Raw genomic sequence first — 9,939 nt, forward strand, 5'->3', positions numbered from 1 at the left:
GGGGGAGGGGGCGGAGATCCGGACTCGCTCCCCGGTCACTGCCCCCTCCATCCCTTCCCCCTCTTTCCGGGCGCTCTTCCCCCGGGCCCAGGCCGGGCCCAGGCCATCCCCAGGCCCCTTCTCTCGGCTCCTGGCCCCTCCTCCAGGTCTCCGCCCAGAGCTCCGCTCTGCCCGGGTCAGCCTCGCTCTCTCCTGCCCCACCCGTTCGTCCTCGAGTCTCCCCCCTTCCCAGCCCCCTCCCGCCGCTCCCTGCCCCTCCTCCCGGGTCCCCGCCCTCGCTCGGCCCCCGGGCCGACCCCAAGGCCGCCGCTCCCGGGAGGCGCGACAGGGGGCGCTGTGCGGGCCCCGGCTGCGGGCGGCGACGGGAGGAGGAGGCCGAGGAGGCGGGGGCGGCGGCAGGCGGGGGGGCGGGGAGCCGAGCGCGAGAGGGAGCGAGCGGCGAGACAGGCGCCGAGGCTCCAGCGCGCAGCGACGAGCGAGCCCGGGAGGAGGGAGGGAGCGAGGGAGCGAGCAGCCCGCGCCGCCGCCTCGCAATCCGCCGCCATCCCGCCGCCCCCGCGCCCGACCGCCGCCCGACCGCCATCGCCCGGCCCGGCCGCGCCCGCGGAACCAGACCAGGTGGGCCGGGGCCGGGGCGCGGGGGCGGCGGCGCTAAAATGGAGGCGGCGCGGCCCGGCCGGGCTTTGTCTCCCGCGGCGGCCGCCGGGGGCTTTGCGGCGGCCCTGCCCGACCTTTGTCGGCGAGCGCGGCAGGGCTCGGCCCCCGCCGCCGCCGCTTCCTTCCCGCCGGGCGCGGGGCTGCGGGGCTGGGAGGCCGCGGGGCCTGGGGGCGGCGGGCCCGGGCGCGCTCGCCATTGTTGTGGCGGCGCCGCGCGGCCTCAGTCTCGGGCGGGGTCCGGGGGCCGCACGCCTCCCTCAGGGCTCGCCCGCCACCCCCGTGCCCCCGAGGCCGGGCCGGGCTGGGCTGCAGAGGCCGGAGGGGCCCCGGGCCCGCAGCCGGGTCTCGGGGTTCCGGGGCCAGCGTCCGTGCTCCCCGCCCCGCCCAGTTGACGGAGCAACGCGCCCGAGGCGGGATCCTGCGGGGTCGGGCCTTGGGCCCGGGGCGCTCGGCGGCGTTCGCGGGGCCGTTCCCGGCGCGGGGTGGGCCGGGCCCCGGCGGCGCTAAAGTTGGCGGCCGGGGGAGGGAGGCTAGCGACCGCCCAGTCTTGGTGTGAGTGCGGGAACCAGAGGGTTATTTTCGAAATGCTGAATGCTCCATGCTAAAAATGTTTAATAATAAACAGGATGTCGCCACTCGGGGCCTGCCAGATGGGTTTTTTTTTTTCTTCTCTTTTGCCTCCCTCCAACCCCCAAGAGAGAAATTCAGCCCTGTTGAAACTGTGGGTCTCTGAAGAGTGGATTTGCCTACTTAAAAACTAAGAGGTGGATTTTTTGCCTCTTTTTCCCTTTTCTCTTCCTAAATATCGTGGGAGGTCGGAGCCCACCTTTAGGCAAGAATAGGAGGTGTTTTCAGTGGTGAGCTTGAAGGAAGTGGGAGAAGGGGGGCTGGGCAGTGTGTCATTTGCTAAATGGCTTCCTGGGAGAAATCTTTAAATTAAATGCCTTTGGTTTACAGGACTGTTAAACTTTCCCTAAGATTTTTTTGTTTTCTTTAAGGTTTAGTGTGCATTTGATGTGGCTTTGTACAGTATCATCCAATTTGGCTTTTGTAACCATTCGTATGCGGTCTTAGCGTGGTTTCTCCGAATCTCGCCGCGGCCATTTAGTCATGTCTGTGCACAGCGCTGTGGTGTAAGGTGGGACTGGGGAGGCCCAGGCATTGGGGTACAGATCCTGCTTCTTTCTTCCCTAAACCTATCACTCTGGGGCTGTCTGAGGCTTTATCTGCATAAATCGGGGCGTGCACCTCCACCTGGCAGGTTTGGGCAACGGTGAAGGGCCTAGCAGAGGGCCTGACACAGTTAGTGGTTCCTCCTACGGTTGTTGGTATAACTGCTGTCAAGTCCTGAGACAGACATGGGCCCCTTGTGGTGCCACCCATAGAGAAACTGTGCCAATGGATGCCACAGGTGCTGGCCTAAGGCATGGACAATACAGAAGAATTCGAGGCCCAAACATTAGTGGGCCCTTCCTTATACAGTGCTGAGCCTCTAGAGTAGCATTTGGAGCTCTCTAAAGCTTAATAGACACGGAGTGTGTGGTAGTTGGTCAGTTTAAGGCAGGGTTAGAACAGTACGAGATGCTCAGGAAAAACGGACGCCCGAGGAATCCTGCCTTGTGAGGATAACTGCTTTCCTTGGGGATTGGCAAATAATCCTTTGAGAGTGAGTTTCTACTTGTTTGGGCAAGTGTGTCTCTTGGAGCCTGAGCAGCTGAATTCTGGTCCTCATTGGTTACCTTTACAAAGCGAGTCTCTGAGCCTCAGATCTTGCATCTGTAAAATGGGAATAATTATGCCTGCCTTGGGTATCTATTAGGGCTCTTGGGAGCGTCACGTAAGATTCACAGTGAATTGTTTCTCTCCATAGGAAGGTGATGAAATGTATGTTTTTGTTGGTTATCTGTTTTTCTGGTTCCTTTCTCCTTCTTTCCTTCCTCCCTTCCTCTCTCCCTTCCTCCCTTTCCCTTCCTTTCCCTTCCTTCCTTCTTTTTTCTTTTCTTTCTTTTTTTTGGAGACAGTCTCACTCTGTCGCCCAAGCTGGAGTGCAGGGGTGTGATCTCAGCTCACTGCAACCTCCACCTCCTGGGTTCAAGTGATTCTTGTGCCTCAGCCTGTGGAGTAGCTGGGATTACAGGCATGCACCACTACACCCGGCCAATTTTTGTGTTTTTAATAGAGACGGAGTTTCGCCATGTTGGCCAGGCTAGTCTCAGACATCTGACCTCAGGTGATCTGCCTGCCTTGGCCTCCCAAAGTGCTGGGATTACAGGCCTGAGCTACGGCGCCCGGCCTCCTTTCTCTTAATGCTTATTTTTTTCCTCTTCTCTTGGTTGGTAGAACTGTGACCTCCCCACCCCAAATTATATGGCTGGCTAATGTTTTGCTGTGGTGACTATCACCCATCTTCCTGGAAGCACCAGAATGGCTTAGTATAGCTGGGGAGCTCAGCCAGATCTCGGTGTCTGCTGTTTGTTCGAGACTATGTGGAAGGACTAATGCTAAGAAGCGGGAGACAGACTGAACCCAGTGTTGGCCACAAGTGAGGACTGAGACCCAGGTTGCCTCTTGGCTAAGCATGTTAACTGTTGGCTCTGCAGTGGTTCTGCATTTTAGTGGGGAATTTGTTTTGGTTCATTTTGGCATTCCCGCAACCATCTTGTTGGTTTTTTGGTAAAATGTGGCACCCCCTCCAGACCTAGCTGTGGGACTGAGATGTTTTAGCAGGATCCCGTCATCCTTTGATTTTTCCTTGCTTCCTACCTCTTGGCCCTTCCTTTTTGTCTGACTTCACTCAGGCCCAGTCTGGCTCTAGACTGTTGGCTGGTCAGTTAGGCCAGGAGACTTCTCCCACGAGCTTCTGCATACCTGTGAATTTTGGTTTTTGGTGGCCCCCTAATGCTGACTGCATGCCCTTGCCTTAGCCCCTAAGCCCACTGTGGGGGCGTCCCATCTCGTACAGTGCCCTTGGCCCTCTCCAGCCTCCACTGGGCCCAAATAGGTAAAAAGAAAGCCTGAGGAAGGAAGAGCCAGGAAACCTCGGGAGAGTGGAATTTCAGGAATGGCAAGTCAGAACTGGTTCCAGCATGGGTCTGGTTGCCTTGTGCTTGGCCGAGGGATTTTTGTTGTGCTTTTCTTTTTTTTTTTTTTTTTGCCTGTTCACCACTCCTAACCTCTTTTGAATTTCAGTTCTCTTTTTTTATCCTGAAGGATTATTTTATTGTACTTTTGAGGGTTTTTTTTTTTTTTTGCCTTGCACAAAGTACTGACTCATGTTGCTAATGGCTGTGGCTGTATGCTCGTTATATGTCTGATTATCCTACCGCTTAAGATCATTTCTGTGTTGCTTTCTATTTCAAACCAGAATAGGCCAGGTGGGTCAATTCATATATTTCTAAATTCAATAATGAGGTTTCCCTACTGTCAAATCTTGTCATGGGCAGACAGGTACTAAATAGGGCCTATCTATACTAGATTTTAAAACAATGCATTTCTCCCCAAAAACCAAAATTGCCAGCAGACCTTGGGCTTCGTGCTCCAAATGTTGTAATTTTGGTTTTAAATAAATTTCACGTAGGGAGGCAGGGCTAACTAGACTGTCTTCTTTTCAGATCATAACTTGATCTCTTTTTAAGATTATTTCTGGGACTTGTACAGTCTCAGGAAACTTGAGTCTGTCATTGGGACAAAGAAATACAGGCACTGGCTGTGGTGTTGGAGATGGGAGCGACATGGGATATCGTGAGCTTTGTCTCTGGTGAAATATAATTGTTTATCATTAGCTTTTAGATTTAAAAGGTGCCATTCAGACTGGACCTCCTCACCTGGGAGCTGGCAGACCTGGGCCTTGCCACTGGCGATATCACTGTTTATACCTATGGGTGGCACGTGGGAAATCTCTCTTGTGCTGGGAGGGAGGTTTGCCTTAGTGACTTGAGCCAGAAGTTGTGGTTGAGCTTTGTTCTCAGCTGTACGTATTGGTTTCCCGTGCGACCTGGGAAACATCTTCGTCGGAGCTGAAGTGCACCTCTGAGGTGCTGGCAGCACTGGTTTGTGGAGCATTGCATGCAGCAGGAGTAGCTGGCAGAACAAAGCCTATCTCAGGTTGCTGGCGGTCTTTCACATCTTGTACAGGACTTCCTTCCGTTCTTACCTCTGCAGCCAGTTGTGTGGCTTCCATCTGGACCCTCTTCCTCCTTGCCAAGATAACCATCAACCTTTTTCTCTGTGGGGCTGCAGAAGCAGTATTTATTGCATTTTTAATTCACTTCTAAGGCAGTAGATACTCCTTGAGCACCTATAATTTGCCAGGCATTGTACAAGGCCCTTTAAATACATTTTTCTTGTGGTGGGGTGAGGTGCTCATGCATGTAATCCCAGTACTCAGGGAGGCCAAAGCGGGTGTATTGGTTGAGGCCAGGTTAAGACCAGCCTGGGCAATGTGATGAAAAAAAAAAAACAAAATGTCTCCTAAAAGAAAAAATTAGTAGGGTATAGTGGCGCATGCCTGTAGTTCTAACTACTTGGGAGGCTGAAGCAGGAGGATCACCTGAGCTTGGGAGGTTGCGGTTGCAGTGAGTCGTGATCATGCCACTGCACTCTAACCTGGGTGACAGACTGAGACCCTGTTTCAAAAGAATAAAAGGTAGGCCAGGCACGGTGGCTCATGTCTGTAATCCAAGCACTTTGGGAGGCCAAGGTGGGCGGATCACTTGAGGTCAGGAGTTCAAGACCAACCTGGCCAACATGGTGAAACCCCATCTCTGCTAAAAATACAAAAATTAGCTGGACGCCGTGGCGAGTACCTGTGGTCCCAGCTACTCAGGAGGGTGAGGTTGGAGACTCACTTAAACCTGGGAGGTGGAGGTTGCAGTGAGCCGAGATTGTGCCAGTGCATTCCAGCCTGGGAGATAGAGTGAGATTCTGTCTCAAAAAAAAAAAAAGAAAAATACTGGAAAGAATAAATACCAAAATAAATATATAAATCACTTGTGACCTCACCATCCAGAGCTAACTACAGTAAAGATGCTGCTGTGTTTCCTCTGATAATGTCTGTGTTTTCAAAATTAGAGCAATAGTATATATACATTGAATACACAGTTGATAGCTTGCTTTTTCCCTTTTAATGTTATAGTGTATTCTGAGTTATTTTTACAATTATACATTTGTTTTTTTTTTTTTTTTGAGACGAAGTCTTGCTCTGTTGCCCAGGCTGGAGTGCAGTGGCTGGATCTCAGCTCACTGCAAGCTCCGCCTCCCGGGTTCACGCCATTCTCCTGCCTCAGCCTCCCGAGTAGCTGGTATTACAGGCGCCCGCCACCTCACCCAGCTAGTTTTTTGTATTTTTAAGTAGAGACGGGGTTTCACCGTGTTAGCCAGGATGGTCTCTATCTCCTGACCTCGTGATCTGCCCGTCTCAGCCTCCCAAAGTGCTGGGATTACAGGCTTGAGCCACCGCGCCCGGCCTACAATTACACAATTGCTATTATACAGATATGCCATAATTTATTGAATCCTGTATTACTAGACATTTAGATTATTGTTGCTCTCTTTTTCCCTCTTATGAGAAAAGCTATAGGGAGCCTCTTGGCATGTAAGTCTTGGTCCACGTGGCTGATTATCTCCCATAAGTGGAATTTCTGGGGTCAGAGGGTTGTAGGCTTGTTCTTCTCTTCTGGACAGGATCGATTTTCTCCTTCAGTCTTTATCATCTCCCTCTCCAGCCTTGAGCCCAAGGCAGCCACTTTCTTAGTTTTTTCTTTTTTGAGGCAGGGTCTCACTTTGTCACCCAGGCTGGAGTGCAGTGTTGTGATCTCAGCTCACTGTAACCTCTGCATCCTGGGCTCAAATGATCCTTCTGCCTTAGCCTCCCAAGTAGCTGGGATCCTATAGGCATGTGCCACTATGCCTAATTTTTGTATTTTTTTGTGGAGACGAGGGGTTTCGCCATTTTCCCCAGGCTGTTTGTTTTTCTTTTCTTTTTTTCTTTTTTTGTTGGAAATAGCGTCTTGTTCACTTGCACAGGCTGGAGTGCAGCCCTGCGAACTTGGCTCACTGCAACCTCCACTTCCTGGATTCAAGTGATTCTCCTGCTTCAGCCTCCTGAGTAGCTGGGATTACAGGCGTGCACCACCACGCCTGGCTACTTTTTGTATTTTCAGTAAAGATGGCGTTTTGCTGTGTTGGCCAGGCTGGTCTCGAAATCCTAACCTCAGGTGATCCACCGCGCCTGGCCACCCAGGCTGTTTCAGACTCCTGAACTCAAGCAATCCCTCCACCTCAGCCTATCAAAGTGCTGGGATTACAGGCATGAGCCACGGCACGCAGCAAGACAGCCTCTTTCATGAGCCACTAGGTTCTGGGGGTCTCAGTCCTGGTTAAGCCCTTTGATGAGTGGGGCTTCAGGTCCTACTCCATTTACTGGTTTGAGCCTGGACAAGCCTTTTGTCTTAAACAGTTTTTGTTTCTAGGGACATGGAGACGTGAATGCCCCATTGACTCCTTGGGGAGATCCTGGTCCAGTGGGGAGGGGGCGGATACCTCCTTAGGGAGGCCCTGGAGAGCCCCCCACCTAACTCTGATCTCATCCTCCTGTGATTTCTTTTTTTCTTTTCTTTTTTTTTTTTTTTTGAAAGACGGAGTTTTGCGCTTGTTACCCAGGCTGGAGTGCAGTGGCGCGATCTCGGCTCACCGCAACCTCCACCTCCCAGGTTCAAGCGATTCTCCTGCCTCAGCCTTCCCAAGTAGCTGGGATTGTAGGCATGCACCACTAAGCCCCGCTCATTTTGTATGTTTAGTAGAGATGAGGTTTCTCCGTGTGCGTCAGGCTGGTCTTGAATTCCCAACCTCGGGTGATCTGCCCACCTTGGCCTCCCAAAGTGCTGGGATTACAGGAGTGAGCCACTGCGTCTGGCCTTCTCCTGTGATTTCTTCGGCGCCCACTATAGTTTCTCTTTATAGTGCTTTTCACAACTTGTAAATAGGTGGGTTTTTTTAATTTAATTTTAAAAACTGTGGTGAAGTAATATATAACATAAAATTTACCATTTTTAAGTGTACAGTTGAGTGGCATGAAGCACTTACATAGTGTTGTGCAACCATCAACACTATCCATCTCCAGAACGTTCTCATTTTCTCATACTGAAACTCTGTTCCCATTAGATGCCAACTCCCCTCCCCCATCCACTGGTGGTGGTCACCATTCTTTCTCTCTTTTTCTTTTTTTGGAGATAGGGTCTCTCTCTGTCACCCAGGCTGGAGTGCAGTGGCACAATCTTGGCTCACTGCAGCCTCAGCCTCTTGAGTAGCTGGGATTACAGACACACACCACCACACCCAGCTAATTTTTGTATTTTTTGTAGAGACGGGGTTTCACCTTGTTCGCTAGGCTGGTCTAGAACTCCTGGCCTTGGAGATCGAGACCATCCTGGCTAACACGGTGAAACCCTGTCTCTATAAAAATACAAAAAATTAGCCGGATGTGGTGGCAGGCGCCTGTAGTACCAGCTACTCGGGAGGCTGAGGCAGGAGAATGGCGGGAACCCAGGAGGCAGAGCTTACAGTGAGCTGAGATTTGGCCACTGCATTCCAGCCTGGGCGACAGAGTGAGACTCCGTCTCAAAAAAAAAAAAAAAAATTAGAACTCCTGGGCTTAAGTGGTTCGCTTGCCTCAGCCTCCAAAAGTGCTGGGATAACAGGCGTGAGCCACCATGCCTGGCCTAATTTTTGTATGTTTCATTGAGATGGAGTTTTGATGTTGCCCAGGCTGGAGTGCAATGGCGCAATCTTGGCTCAATGCAGCCTCCGATTCCTGGGTTCAAGAGATTCTCCGGCCTCAGCCTCCCGAGTAGCTGGGATTGCAGGCGCCTGCTGCTATGCCCAGCTAATTTTTGTGTTTTTAGTAGAGACAGGGTTTCACTATGTTGGCCAGGCTGGCCCCAGGTCAGTCAGCTTGTAAGTGGTAGAACCTGGGCTTGAAGGCAGCTGACCCCAAAGCAAGGCTTCCAGTGTGGGGTGCTGCACTGTGCCTGCAAGGGAAAGCTCCTCTCCACCAGGAAGAGGGGGAATGGCATTCCCAACTCTCCCCGCCAGCTCTCTCTGAATTCCAGCTAACAATAACCCTCCCCAAGAGCCAGAGCAGTGTAATTCCAAACTGCACCTCCTCTGGCCAGAGCACAAATCCCTACACTGGGGTGTGCCAGAGCACACCCCTGGAACCCCTGACCTCAGGTGATCCACCTGCCTTGACCTCCCAAAGTGCTGGGATTACAGGCGTGAGCCACTGTGCTTGGTCTAATTTTTGTATTATTATTGTTATTATTTTTGAGATAGAGTCTCGTTCTGTCTCCCAGGCTGGAGTGCAGTGGCATGATCTCGGCTCACTGTGACTCTGCCTCCCAGGTTCAAGCGATTCTCCTGCCTCAGCCTCCTGAATAGCTGGGATTACAGGTCCAGCTAATTTTTTGTATTTTTAGTAGAAACGGAGTTTCACCATGTTGGCCAGGCTGGTCTCGAACTCAGAGCTCCAGCGATTTGCCAGCCTTAGCTTCCCAGAGTGCTGGAATTACAGGCATGTATAATCCCACGGTGGCAATGGTGAGCCACCTTGCCCTGCCCACCGTTTTACTTTCCTTCTGTGAAACTGAATACTCAAGTAAGTGAGATCACCCAATATTTGTCATTTTGCGTCTGGCTTATTTTTAGCATAGTATTTCCAAGGTTCATCCATGTTGTAGCATGTGTCAGAACTAACTTCCTTCTTAAAGCAGAATAATATTCTCCTACTTGCATGTATTTACCAGATTTTATGTATTCATCCAGCGATGGGCAGCCGCCTGTAGATAGTTTTGTTTTCATGTATTGAATGGTCCTTTCCCCCGGTGGAGTGAGTGAATGCATCCTGAAGCAGAATTCTGTTGTTTCCCATTCATCACTGTGTGCCAGGTGCCTGAGAAGGGGGGTCTCATAGGAGCCCACCCAGAAACCAAGCTCACCTCAGTCTGGGTGTGGGGCGGTCAGGGGAAGGCATTCTGGAAAATGTAGCTGACTTGAAATAAGCACCTGTTGAAAATAGTGTGCTGAGTCCTGGAACATTAAAAGTGTGTTCCTATGTGGAAATCAGAAATGTGTGGGTCAGGCCGGGCCGCGGTGGCTCAAGCCTGTAATCCCAGCACTTTGGGAGGCCGAGACGGGCGGATCACGAGGTCAGGAGATCGAGACCATCCTGGCTAACACGGTGAAACCCCATCTCTACTAAAAAATACAAAAAACTAGCCGGGCGAG

The sequence above is a fragment of the Trachypithecus francoisi genome, unplaced genomic scaffold, assembly GCF_009764315.1.
Source record: "Trachypithecus francoisi isolate TF-2019V2 unplaced genomic scaffold, Tfra_2.0 Contig01585, whole genome shotgun sequence".
Lineage (NCBI taxonomy): Eukaryota > Metazoa > Chordata > Mammalia > Primates > Cercopithecidae > Trachypithecus > Trachypithecus francoisi.